General features: G+C 41.0%; 1 protein-coding gene and 1 pseudogene across 2 annotated transcripts in view; both read left to right on the top strand.

Annotated features, from left to right (window-relative positions):
- Positions 1–14,685, top strand: part of JAKMIP1 (janus kinase and microtubule interacting protein 1) — a 219,638-nt gene that overhangs the window by 26,905 nt on the left and 178,048 nt on the right. The gene's annotated exons all lie outside the window — the stretch shown is intronic.
- Positions 13,351–13,482, top strand: LOC132248984 (U2 spliceosomal RNA; annotated as a pseudogene).

The raw sequence follows: 14,685 nt of genomic DNA on the forward strand, positions 1-14,685 counted from the left end.
GTTGCAAAGCAAGATTATTTACTCATGCCGTCAAAGTGGTGAATAACGGAGGTCAGAGGTACTTTGTTAGTTACAGCTTAGAGTTCGTAGGTCGGTCTGCATAGGTGTTTGGGCAGAAATGGTCGGGCCGGCAGTCGTTGATTTACGTCTGAAATTGGGTCGAGACGGGGGAACTGACAAGTGATCAAATTGTCAGTTACTCTAACATGTATATTCAGAGGTCTCCAAGGTGCGTACGGAGGTCTCTGACTTTGCGGAAGTAAAAAACGGGTTTTATTTGTGTAATAGCCAATTGGTTTTCGCCACGTCATAAATGTAATTAGAATCACCAATTATATAGCGGTTTTCGCTAGGGTTCTATCGCAGGGCTACTCCCTGTTCACTCTGACCAATTATAATGATTTATGTAAAGCACAGAAGGTTAAAGTTTCTTTTCTGTTAGTGTTGCAGTTATAAATCTTTTTGTTGGCATACATAGCAAAGGAAGCTGTTACTGGCAAGAATTTCTGTTAACCCTTAGTTAACCTAGTGTGGAGTGGTATCTCTTGCTTGTGGCATGGGCACTACTTAATTGGGTTGTGACACCTATTTGCTGACTTAAGGTATGTGCGGATGCTACACTTAGATTGACCTAACTAGGGTTAGGTTGATTTAAGTGCTGACCTATATAAACGTTTGGGGAGGTTAGATCACACAAAAATGGATGGCTCGATCTAACAAGTACACCTGAGGAGATGAGCTAAATTAAACTGGGAATGGGTTAGCCCAATCTGACGAATATTTGTACGTGTTTGGAACACAGCCCCAGGGTCACTTGTCCCCACCCCAGCTTTTCTTTCCCATCACCCAACTCTGACCAGGCTAGCTGCCTGAGATGGATACCCCTCCAGACAGACAACCTCCCCTCACCTGACTTACTTAGATTGCATTCCTGGCACTAGTGAACATGTGCACAAGCAGGGACCAGATCTATGATCATATAGCTTAAAGTAAGCTATATGATCATAGATCAAGTCTCTCAAATGTTCACACGCACCCTTAAAGACCACTTCCTTCTTTGTGAATCCACACTCTGTTTAAAATTTATCTTACATTTTAGTTTACATTTGTAGAAGGATATTATTAACTTCGTCCAGTTGATTAGAAAAATTGTATTTCAGGTACTGCATCGGTCATGAGTCTACCTTCCCCTCCCCCCACCTCTTGCTTTTTGCCATTATTTGAAAAAAAAACACCCCCCCCCCCTTTTTTATTTTTCCTTCCATATTGTGCTATGAAGGGCCTGTGGCAAAGCTTTTGCTCTCACTTGTGCAGTTGCACACACATGCACATACAGAGCAAGCTGTCAAATACACACAGCAAACTGTTGAAAAAAACTGATTTCCTTCCTCCCACTAAAATATTTGAATTCTAGAAATCTGTGTTACTTTTAATATAATAGATGAGGAAAACGTGAATTTTTAGAACCAATTTTTTGGGACCTAGCACCTGCCAGCAATGTGAAAACTTCAGATTTTTGAAACATAAGGAAAGCGCATAGCTTTAAGACAACTTTCTTTGCTATTACACTATACACATGACTGAGAATTGTTTGAAACAATAACTGTAGGCTGACTAACAAAAACAGTTGGAGAAGTGCTGGACTTCTGGAGAAATTTCTGGATTATTGGGAAACTCTATTTAATGAAATAATGTAGTGTACTATATTTTTAAAAAGTGCCGTATTTTTGAGAATTCAAGAATTTTGAAAGCCGGATTTATGAGGTTTGAATAGTGTTGTTGCTGATCTTGTGTACTAGATGTGATAGTCTGATGGATTCATCCCAGTTGTGTCTTGGCGTTCCATAGGAAGCTGATTTTGTGAACTTTTGAATTTTTCATGACTATCTGATTAAGATAAATGATTGGGGGCCTGGGATGGGTTTGGATTAAAGCCCAGTATAGCAAAATAAAAATCTAAACAACACACACCCACACATCCTGTAACGCACATGTACAAAAAAATGGTAGCATCTCAGTGTGTCTTAAGCCTGTTCACGTTAATGTAATTGCACCCACTTGGACTATTGTAGGACTATTGTAGATGCATTAGTTATAAGAATGGGAAATTTTCCAGACTAAGGACTGCAGTTATTAAAGTATGATACCCACAGGAAGTAAAATAAAGCAGTGTAACATCTACTGTACCATTAATAGGGAATACTTTACAATATCATTTGTCATCAAGTTTTGTGAGTTTTTCGGATGATCTTATAACTCATGAGCACTGAAACAATGAGTTTTGTAGATGGTCCAAAATGAATGCAGATAAACCCTTTATACACTACTCTCATGCTGTGTACATCATGTAATACAATAACTATTTTTGCAATCCTTTAGAGGTATAAACTTTTTTTTGAGTGGTTTCTGCATCTTTTCACGTATATATCTTGTGAAGGATTCTCATTGCTATAATCCTGATGTGCAAAGCTAAAAAAACAAAACACAAAACCTAAGTAGAGCTAAATCTTTTCCAAAAATTATTTCATCTGACTTTTTGTACTTAATGTAACAACTTCTTGTATTCCAGTGTCCTCACAGACCCAAATGCGCTCATTTCACTGTTACTTAACCTCTGTGTTCTCTGCCCTGTTGTTGTGTCGACATATATGTAAAGATTAGAGGTGCACCGATACATCGGTCTGATATCGGATTGGCACTGATTATAAAGAAAATATTCTGTATCAGAAATCAGCCCGAATTGGCCAATAATTTCTCCAATAAATACCCGAGCCTGTGTGCAGCTGCGTTGCAGCACATAGGCAGTGAGGAGCAGAGTTCTGTGTGCAGCTGGTAAGTCTGGTGTGGTGGAAGGGGAAGAGGGGGGGCAGATCAAAGCCCCCCGCAGTGAGGGAGGGTGTGGGGTCGGGGCAGGGGCTGCCCAGCCGGGGCCAGGGCCAGGGTGGGCACAGTGTGGAGATGTCTCATTGGGAGGGTGGGGGCAGCTCCTGCCATTGCACATGGCTCATCTGGTTGCTCCTGATGCTGTTCCTGCTGCTCATCCGGGAGGCCATGGGGGGGGGGAGGGGCATGTGCCCCTGGATCTGCGCAGGGCAGGCTGGGGCCAGGCTCTTCCCGGCTGAGCAGATCCAGGGGACATGCCCCTGCCATGCCCACCTGGATAAGTGGAGGGAGCAGTAGTGGGAGTCGCCAGACGAGCACTGGACAAGCTGCCCGCAGTGGTGGGAGGTGTCCCCCCAATGAGCCACGGCTCCATCCCATGCCTGCTTCAGCTCCATCTTGCACCTGCAGCCTGCTCTGCACTGCACTGATCTGGGGGGCACGCATTCCCTCTCCCCCCAGCCCCTGGATGCTTGTGGCTCTGTCCCGTGCCCCTGCCCCATTCCCTCCATCACTGCAGGGGCCTTGATCAACCCCCCCCCCCACCACTTCCCCCTCCTTCCATCACACCAGACTTACCAGCTGGACGCAGTTCTTCAAGCTGAAGAACTGCATATATTAGAAATCGGATCAGTATCGACCGATATGCCTCCTTAAAAATTGGCTATTGGTATCGACCCCAAAAATCTCTATCAGTGCACCCCTAGTAAAGATTATAAACTCTGGAGAAACAGACTTTTTTTAAGTGGGGGTGTGTGTTCAGTGCCTAGCATGAATTTGAACTCATGTATTTTAATACCATCTACAGATAACATCAAACTTACTAAAGGGAGGGGAAGTCAGTTTACAGTTACCATTTGGAAACTACTTGCATGCTAATCTCCTGCCAGTGCAGGCAAGATGAGAGGAAGCGTAATAAAGAACTGGGTGCATATTGAATAATACCTGCATATGTAGCCTGTGCATGTAGGACATGCGCATACATATAAAGGTGGGTAGAGAGTAGTAATCAATGGCTCGATGTCTAATTGGCAGCTGATATCAAGTGGAGTGCCCCAGAGGTCAGTCCCGGGGCTGACTTTGTTTAATGTCTTCATCAACGACCTGGAAGATGCCATAGAGTGTACCCTCAGCAAGTTTGCAGATGATACCGAGCTGGGGGCAGTAGTAGATATGCTGCAGGGTAGGGCTAGGATTCAGGATGGCCTAGACAAACTGGAGGATTGGGCCAAAAGAAATCCCATGAAGTTCAACAAGGACAAGTGCAAAGTCCTGCATTTAGGACAGAACAGTCCCATGCACAAGTACAGGCTGGGGGCTGACTGGCTGGGCAGCAGCTCTTCAGAAAAGGACCTGGGGGTTACCGTGGACAATGAGCTGAATATGAGCCAGCAGTGTGCCCTTGTTGCCAAGAAGGCTAATGGCATACTGGGCTGCATTGATAGCTGTGTTGCCAGTAGGTTAAGGGATGTGATTATCCCACTCTACTCAGCACTGTTGAGGCCACATCTGGAGTACTGTATTCAGTTTTGGGTACCCCACTACAGAAATGATTGGCCAGAGTCCAGTGGAGAGCAACAAAAATGATGAGGAGGCTGACTTATGAGATAAAACTGAGGGAATGGGTTTATTTAGTCTGGAGAAGAGAAGACTGAGGAGGGATTTAGTAGCAGACTTTAACTATCTTAAAGTGGTGTATGAAAAAGAATGGAGCTAGACTGTTCTCAGGGGTGGCAGGTGATGCAACAAGGAGCAGTGGTCTCAAGTTGCCCCAAGGGAAGTTTAGGTTAGTTCTTAGCAAGAGTTTTCTCACTAAGAGGGTAGTAAAATACTGGAACAGGTTACCCAGAGAGGTGGTAGAATCTCCATCCTTGGAGGTTTTAAGCCCCGGCAAGACAAAGCTTTGGCTGGGATGATCTAGTTGGGGACAGTCCTGCTTTGAGCAGGGGGATGGACTGGATGACCTCCTGAGCTCCCTTTCAACCCTAACTTTCTTTGAATCTGTGATTCTAACTTAGGATTTTGCTATCTTTACATGACAGTATTTACCTTGTGTCCCCTACAATATAAGCACGAGCAGTAGAGCAAACTAAAAAAGTACTCTATTTATAATATAATCACTGCATATTAAAATGTAAAATTCTGTAGTATTACTATGTGCTTTGAGAACATTTTAATTGTAAATACACTGTGCTACAGTAAAACTGTGACTTTATACGGATTTATGTTAGTACCATGAATGCTAGAGGTTTTAGCAATACAAAATGAAACGGCAGTATTTTCTGTAGCTTTATAGTTCCTGGGAGGGGATATTGATCCTGTTTAATGGCTGTATAGAATGTATGGAGCAGCTGACTTGTTGATATAAGCTGTACTCCTGTGTTATGCTCTTGTGTGGAACAGGTGATTAGAAGTCCCAAGGTTGCATGGAAAGCAAGGCCAAAATCTCTTTTTTTTTTTTTTTTTAAAGCAGTTGGGAATGTCCTACAAAATGAGGACATTCCCAATGAACTAGGACATCTAGTTACCCTAGATTTGTGGGTGTTTCATGTTGTCAGAAAGGCAAAAAAATGTGTTTTAGCTGTATACTGAAGGCAAAGCCTACTTCCTGTAGCAAGATAAATGACATAATTGAATGGCATTTGAAACCGTTACAAAGTCATTAACTTAGGAAAGGTAACACTTCTTTTTAATTAAAAAAAACATTGCAACCGAACATGACTATGTTTAGACCTGGAATATTAAAATCCTGTAATTTTCTGTTTGGAACATTGGTAGTTTGATTCAATAGACTTGGTAGATGCTAAATTTCTGGGTTGCAGATGAAGAAAATATTATTGTTTATCGCTGTAGTAAAAGGTCAGTGTCTAGTAAATACAAGTACATTTAAAAAATATTTAAAATGTTTAGTATTGAAAATTTTAGTTCATACAAACAGCTGAATTTTCTACTGTTTTTATGGGTGTACTTGTTAGCCATGTTGGTCTGAGACAAAGAGATACAAAAAAACTAGATCTCTTGGTTCTAAAATGATACCTTTTATTAGACCAACTGGAAAATGGCAAGAAAATTGTCCTTTTCTGCAAGCTTTCGGGATCAAAGTCCCTTCATCAGGCTCCGAGAGAAGTGTAGATGGTATAAGATGGTAAAAAGTCCCCATAGGTAGGAAATAAATTTCATTTTTGTTTTTTGTTTTTTTTTTACCTCCCTGCCTGCCCTCTGACACCTCCAGGGAAGAAATTCTACCTGATCAACACATCAAAGAGCTACTCAACACAGCTGACAAAGACACTGGCATGGTCCCAGAGGGATAGCCTTCCATCTTCACCTCCCTTTGTGCAAAAATGAAGCTTATTTCCTACCTATGGGGACTTTTTACCATCTTGTACCATCTACACTTTTCTCAGAACCTGACGAAGGGACTTTGATCCCGAAAGCTTGCAGAAAAGGATAGTTTTCGTGCCATTTTCCAGTTGGTCTAAAAAAGGTATCATTTTGGAACCAAGAGTTTTAGTTTTTTGTATGTCTAGTGTTTTTATTATACTTATCTTGTTACCCTCTTCTTTCACAGCACAGCTATTCAGGTTTTTCAAACAAGTGTGCATGGTTGGATGCTTGTATTTCTTAAGAGCTCCCATCTATTTAGAATTATAAAGTTTATGCATGATTTCTTTTGGACATTATAGATTTCATAGATTTTTAGGGTCAGAAGGGATCTTGTTAGATCATTGAGTCTGACCTCCTGTCCTGGGCAGGGAAGAGCGCTGGAGTCAGATGGCCCCAGCCAGGTGCTTGTCCAGTCTGCTCTTAAATACCTCTAGGGTAGGGGAGAGCACCATGTCCCTTGGAAGCCCATTCCAGATTCTGGGAACCCTTACCGTAAAGAAGTTGTCCAATCTAAATCTGTTCTCTGTCAGTTTGTGGCTGTTTATTTCTAGTTACCCCAAGGGGCACCCTAGTAGAGCGTCTCCTATTCTCTGCTGCTCCCCCTTCTTTCCGCCCTCCCCCCGATTTTAATTTGTAGACGGCCACAAGATCACCTCTCAGCCTTCTCTTGCGGAAGCTGACGAGATTCAGGTTGCTCAGTCTCTTCTCGTAGGGCCTTACCTGCAGGCCCCTAACCATGTGAGTGACCCTCCTCTGGACCCTCTCAAGGTTATCCCCATCCTTCTCAAAGTGCAGTGCCCAAAACTGGATGCAGTACTCCAGCTGTGGCCTTACCGATGCTGTATAGAGGGGAACCATCATCTCCTTACACCTGTTTGTGATGCACCTGCTAATGCATGATGTATAATACATTATCAAGTGTCATAGTTTGTAATTGCATTGATATGCAGATAGTTACAGGCGTGAGCTAAATTTGGGTTTGTAGTTTGGGTAACGTTTTGTAACTTTGAAAAAATAATTTTGTGCAAGAGAGGGAAAAACACAGAACTCTACCTTTGACCAGTTCATACTGTGTTAACGGGACCTCTGTGATTCATGTATCATTTTGCTGATTTACTTTGGAGTGTGAAAATTCCATAGGAGTAGTTAATGAGCAGGAGGTTTTAGAAGGTTGATGTGAATTTTGCCACATTTTGCAATTATGGGGAAATACATGGGCAAGTCTGGACAGTTGTCATTTTCCATCCTAGGTTGTTCCTAGATGTAGTTCTAAGGAATATTGTGCAGGATACAGAAGGAATTAAAGATGTGAATAATATTTTAAGGAAGATACCTTAGAAACAGTAGTAGTATTCATATTAATGTGTGGCATAAATGTTACCTTTTGAAATATCCTGAATTATTGTCTGATATCATTATTTATATTGGGCCTTTGGGTTTTGTACGTACTAAAACAGGAACCATGCTAGTATTGCTAAAATAATAAAGCTTAGCCACCATTTAAAAATTAATTCAAAGAGTTACCAGATTTACCTTGTGTAAATCTGAGATATCATTGTATGGTGACTTGAGTCAGGAGTTGAGTTTTAAATGGTAACCACTCTAGCAAGACTGTATTGTGTAAAACAGAAATTGACTTGTCAAAAGAGAGATTCCAGTTCTGTCTACTTCAATAAGTGTTATTGTGTCCGTAAAATCTTCTAAATGTTTCTTTCATCTCTTTCTTCCCCCGCTAGTATTTCATTTTCTAGTGAATGTGGTTGCTTAGGAAAGTGTATTTGTGCCTCTAATCTGCTGCTTAAGTCCCTTCCATGTCCTTAGGAGTTCAGTGAGCATTCAAGTCCTTGATTTCCCTCGCCCCTCCGTCCTCCTTGTTAACAGGAATTTAATTTGTGAGAATACTGTAAAATAGACTGTTATACACTAGAAAGTGTGCTAAGGCACGTAAGTGTGCTGAGGCCATAAACAACCCATTTATGCTTTAATAATAACTCTTCTTACTACTAGTTTGATCTAGTAACCTTAAATTTGGAGACTTCCTTTCACCAACCTTCTGAACTATGGGTAGTTACTTGTGAGTTGTTTTCTTTCTTTTCCCTAAACTTGCTTATCCTGAGGTGTTTATCATTATATTTTTACCAGGGATTTGGATTCTAAAGTAAAATACTAACATCAAAGGGCAGATTAAATTCTGGAATCTAATAAACAGTAAAATAGTAGCTTTCTTGTGTGCTTCAGCTTAGAAAGTTGATTTAATAATGCAGCTGGATGGGAAACAGTTCTTAGTACTATAAAACATTTAGATGAAAACTTTTGATTTCTTTGGAGGTTTTGTGGTTTTGGTTAAAATATGAAAGATACAGGAAAAAAGGATACTTCTTGTGGTAATGTACTCTTTAAAAATGTAATATTTTAATAGAAAAAGCATTTTAAATGAACAAAAAATGATGGTCTCCAAATAATACCTATACCATATTTGTTGCATTCAATCTTTGTCTTGGAGTATCCTGACTAAATTAGATCTTGATACCTGAAAATCTGGAATTTTGCAAATGACTTTCATCACTGTGCTTTTGCTGCCATATATTTAAGCTTTTAGCTGTGTTGCAGATAATGATGTCCCACCGTATAAGCTGCTACTTATTACAAAATTCAGAAGGTCTTGCAGTGTTCTCTCCTATAGTGCCATAGTCATAAAAGGTTGTATATATTTTTTTAAAAAATTGAAAATCTTTGCACCTGCTCCTGAATTGTCCCTGCCAGTTGCTGAGCCTTCACAATGGCATTGTTTGGTTACTTAAAAGGTGAAATGGCACCTATTGGAATTGATGAGAGCTTTGCCTCTGACCTCACTGAAGCCAGGGTCTCTTCTTGCATGGTTTGTTTTGTTTGGCTCCCCTGGTACCGTTTTGAAAAAAGGGAGAAAATTAATCAGACATGGTATATCCTTACAGAAGTGTTATAGGGTGTTGTGGTGCTCAGTGGTTCTTGAAGTCCGTGTTCCATATGTTGCTAAAAGCACAAGATGAACTAACCTAATATCTTAGTCCTTAGAATATGAGTCCCTCGAATGCAAGATCCACTCACATTTTCTGACTTCAAGAAAAAAACCATAAAATAAAAACACATTTACAAGGACACAACCTTGTATCTACAAGGATATATGTAAGAGCTCTTAGTTTTTTTTAACTCAAATTTAAGATGCCAGCCACTTTTGGAAGAAAAGTGCTTCTTGTATTTGAGTAAATATAGTGGAATTTTTTTTTTTTCAGCCTCTTTCAGTTGAAATAATTTTGCAGTAATCTTGGCGCTCTAACAATAGGAAATAAAAATAAAATCAGTCTCCAGTTTTTTATTTTAAATTAATGTGTCCCTTTAAATATAATTTCTTTATATTTACATTGATGGTTACTGTTTCTACTTTTCATCTGGGATTTGAGGTTTTCCTCTTATAACAAATTAAGTCCTGGAAAAGTGTTTGTACATGTTTTGATATTACATTTTTAATTGGAGGCAGGGGTTTCTTAGGGTGATTATCTTTTGTTGGAGCATCTATGTAGCTGATATTAAATTAGATTAAGCTTTTGAATGCAAGACGTTCTACATAGTTAGTCAATAACCGATCCTAAGAAATCCTTGCCTCACATAATTTCTGGACCATCATGGCTACAGTTTCATTCTTACACTGCAACTTTGAATTGAAATGTTTTTGTTCTAGGTCTTAACTGATTTGCTAGAGCTTTTATAATATCTATTCACAGAGCTTTTATAGTATGTATTCACGTTTCATTTTTTTTAACTAAGAAATATTTATAATTGATGAGATATCTAGTGATGCACCCATATAGCACTAAAGCATTGAATTCTTGTCTAGATTGTGTGTGATAAGGCAGCAGCCATCCTGTTCCCCTATTAATTTGTGCTGATGTGCACAAATGGGTTACAACGAAAAATGTATGCTACTCATGTGGTGGCATCTACATTATTGATATAATTTTACATTTACAGTATTGTTCATTACATCTAAGTGGGAGAGTGATAGGAGTGGATGGTGGTGATAGTGCTATGACTAATGAAGTGCGTTTTCCAGTTCTGAAATATTGGTGTGCTAAAATTATTCTTAAAATAAAATTGTTCATGCTATTTCTTGCCTTGAGAGAATTGGTGCTTCCAGTGTACATCACTAGTTTTCATGTGATTGGATGTAGGATCTCTGATAACCCAAGATGCTTCTCAGTATTTCAGCAGTTTTTGCAGTTAGAGCGAATATAAGAGTATTTCCAGTTACTTTAGTCACTTGAGTACGTACCTATTCAGCATAGGAGAGATAAGGAAATGGTAAACTTGGAGACCCACTGGAAATTAATTTTCAACATATCAATCTAGTATTATCAATATGTGTATTTTAAAAATCTGCAAATGCCGAGTCATATATTTTGCCTAAAATCCCTCCGAATTAGAGACATTTTCAAAATTTTTTATTTTTTTTTATTTGGATTCTCAGGTATTAGCATCTTTCTCCTGGAAATGACAGCAAAGTTTACATATTTTCTGCTATGTAGTTAACTTTTATGCATTAATTTTAGGCAGCTCCAGGAGCTCTTGAACCCTGCATTGTCCATACCATTAACACCGAAAGTAGTTTTAAGTACTTTTTTTTTTTTTTTAGGCAGCTTCAAGGTTTATATTTGGGGTGTACTGATTAGAGATTTTTGAGGTGCAGCCCCAGCTCTTCCCAGTATGTGGGTGGAGGTGGGGCGTTGAGCTGGGGATGCACTGGCCACTGGCAGCGGTGGCGCTGGGAATGGAGTGGTGGTGAAATTTGGGGTGGATGCACCATCCTCCCAGCACCGCTGGTGATTGCTCTGAGCCCAGCTCCTGCTGAGAAGAGCCCTGTGCAGCCCTGGCTGCAGCTTGCCCCACCCTGACCCACGTAGATCCTGGGGGGCACATGCCCCGGAACCACCTGCCCCCTCCCTCACCTGTGGGGGGGCGGTGTTTGACATGTCTCTCTCCACCCCTTGCCTCCCCCCCTCCCCTTCCACACCGGACCTACCAGCTGGAGGCAGATCTCCATGCTGCCAGCTGTGGTCCTTGCTGCCTGAATCCCAAATTATCAGCCCTATCGGGTTGATATCCGATACAGCCAGTTTTCTTTATATCTGTACTGATCCCATATCAGACTGATGTATCAGTGCACCTCTAGTTTATACCACTGCAGCCTAGGTTTGTTTCTGATCCATGTTACCCAGCTTGTGTTACACTAATGTGTAGCCACACTAGGCTACACATTAGTATAAACCCCCCACCCACTGTCCCTCTCCAGTATCCCAGATCTCTTTGCCCTTCACCCCAGTTCCTCACTGCTTGCTTATAGCTGCTCATGCTGTCTGTCCTGGGGGAGCAGGCAGGGAAAGGTTAACTAGCCTGCCGGGCTGCTGCTGCCACTGCTGCTGCTGCCTGGGTCATGCTCAGTCTGGAAAAGAACAGTTGTTGGGTAGTAGCAGCAGCAGGGGTTAGGCAGGCACTTTAATCCTTCCCTGCCTGCTCCCCTGAGACAGAGTGGGCAGCCTTAAGTAAGCCAAGGAGGGGAGGTGGGTGGGGGGGAGCCCCAAATCAGAGGGGCAGGGTTTCTTACCTTTTAGTCCTCCAGGCACCTGGTGGCCTGAATGAGCGGCCCCTCCAAAATTGAGCTAGCACTAACACAGATTAACACTTGAGCAGCTCACAGTGTAATATGTAACAAGACCCTAAAGCAGTTCTATCAGCCTTTAAAACAGGGCTGTTCAAAGCTGAGAGTTTGCTGCCTGGATATTCTCTAAGAAATGAATATAATTGAAAGATTTGGAAAAACCTTTCTATTTTGGACTCTTAACATTTAAATATAGTTTCAGTGGTTTGATACCAAATGCCATGGTAGTTCTTTGAACTGAAAATAAAATAATGTTCCTGGCTACTCGGGTTTTGCCGATTCAGGAAAATCATTGACTTAATTCAGTAGGTTAGTGAAAACAAAAAATAAATCCAGGAGTAAAACCAAAGTGTTTTATTTCTTTCTCATGATTTGTACTATGGTATTATAAGATCACAACCCCCCAAACATTAGATTTTATATATGGAAAATTTATAAATTTGTTATAATTTTCCAGGTATAGAATCTATTTATTAGAGGTTTGCCTTGAATTTGTCCCCTTCCTACTGCTACAGCAAGGAAAAATAATCTGGGAGATCAGCTAGCCCCCTTGCTTTCTGCCTCCCCACCGATTTCTTCCCCCTGTAGCCCCTTATTGTCAGAGCCTGCTCTCCCTGAGGACATGGGAGTGAGAAGCAAATTTGAAAACACTAACCTTAAAATAAACACAACTGTAGTAATTTGCTTATAGTACCCATAGAATTAGTTCATCCAAGGTTAACACGTTACCTTTTTTGAAACTGGTGCAGATTTTAGCATAGGAACTTCTTAAACACACTTTTAAGTAGCAATTTAGCACCTGCTTATGGAGTATACAAGCTGTGCATGATCCTAGTCTAAAGCCAAAAGGCTTGTGCTTTACCACAGTTTATTGGGCTGGGCTCCATCAGAGTCAACATCATTTCAAGCTATGGTGCCCGCACAGCTCGGCACTGCTGAGAATGTGCATGTATTCCAGATTACCTCCCCTTTTCTCCCCACAAAGGACTCATGGCTAATTGGCCCTCACTCATGACTCCTTGTCACAAGTCCTAGATTCTGCCAAAAAATTATATGCAGATGAAGTGCAGATGAACCTGGTCCAGCTTCACCTCATGGAGGGCAGGGCCAGATCATGCAGCAGGCTTGGAGAGGGGTGACAGAGGGGTTCTGGATGAACTGTCTGGGGCCCCATTTGGTAATGTTTGCCAGACATATAGGCCTGGTGAAGAAACAGATATCATTGGAAATCGGAAAGAAAGACGAAGGAATCATTGGAAATGGAAGTGGAGAGGAAGTGTGAATTTATGCAGTGTGGTGGCTTAACATGATTTGAAAGAGTCAGAGCTGATGGCACTACCTTATCTCTTAATCAAATGGGCTGTACCAACCTGTTCTTGTGGTAAGTTCCCATCATCATCTCTGCCTTTTTGGCTAAGATCAAATGTAGCACTTTTGGCACAAAGGAGAGGGTGTCACAGCTGGCTCCGGCCCTCCCAGTGCCAACTTGGTATTGCAGTACCTCCAGGGCTGGTGCCAGTTCCCTGTGGAATACTTGTCACTTTTTTTAAAGGGACATGCCTACACCCACATGCCATCAGTGCATTTGCCCAGTGTGGGCCATGTACTTTATAGTTATACTCAGCGTTGGCTGCATTTAATTAGCTTCATAGTTGGCTTTCATTATTGAGCACATGCCACTTTTCCCAGCAGTTTAATGATAGACAATGTATTTAATGAAGCTTCCTTGCATGTGAATGTAAGACAAATGGCTTTTTCCCTATGCTGATTAGGGGTGGGGAAAAAACTTGTCTTGTATTCTAGTAAATACAGTGTGTTTATTATAGTAACTGAGCACAGGTATTTGTAATGTACTAGAAGCACCCAAGTGATGATTTCGTCTTCCTTCCCCTGAAACAGCACTGGTATTTGAAAAACCTTCTTTGTGGCTTTGTTTTCAAATTTAAATAGCTGATTCCAGTCTAGTTGATACATTTTGCAGCAACCTGTACCAGATATGTGCTTAATGAGAAGGAAATTACTATGGTGCAAAAGTAATGACCCATCCAGGGACCCAATAAAAGAACTACAGTTTAATATTTGACTGAGGTGGATGAAGAAATCTGGAGTTGAGAAAGGAAGGATGAGAGTGCAAAGGATCAGCAAGCTGGAACTGTAACCTGAGTGCACAGGGAGACTCTTGAGGGAAGGTGTTTGTGGATAGGGAGGCAGTAGTCACTATGGGCCTTTAGAAACAAGGAAAGTTTGCAACTTTGGGAGCCCCAAACTACTTTCCTTTCTTTAGATTAAATTTACTTCTCCTTGAAAGCATCTATCCATGTGCTTTAATGCTCAGTAGCCTAGTCTACTGTGGATTAAAGCATCACATCAAAAAAAGTGCTCATGTGCAGTAGAAATAGACTACTAATCAAGCATCACTAAAAAAAGAGTGTGATTTTGCTATTGTGCATTAGTAGGCAGCCTAATGCTCTTTTATGTTGTACTTTATATTGGAGGTGCTAAGCTTAATGCACAGTAGCAAAAGCGCGCTAATGCATGTGTAGATGCTCCCCCTCTAGAGTTAGAGCCAAGAGTTCCCCATTACAATTTGTTTCCCGTGACCTGGGGCTTTAACTGTGAGAGCCTTTTACCATTAGCTGAATCACTAAAATATTCTGAGGAATTTTTCCTTCTATTATCCAGAGTGTTTAGTTTGGTAAATTACTGGATGCATAAAGTTATTGAAC

Source organism: Alligator mississippiensis, chromosome 2, assembly GCF_030867095.1.
Source record: "Alligator mississippiensis isolate rAllMis1 chromosome 2, rAllMis1, whole genome shotgun sequence".
NCBI lineage: Eukaryota > Metazoa > Chordata > Crocodylia > Alligatoridae > Alligator > Alligator mississippiensis.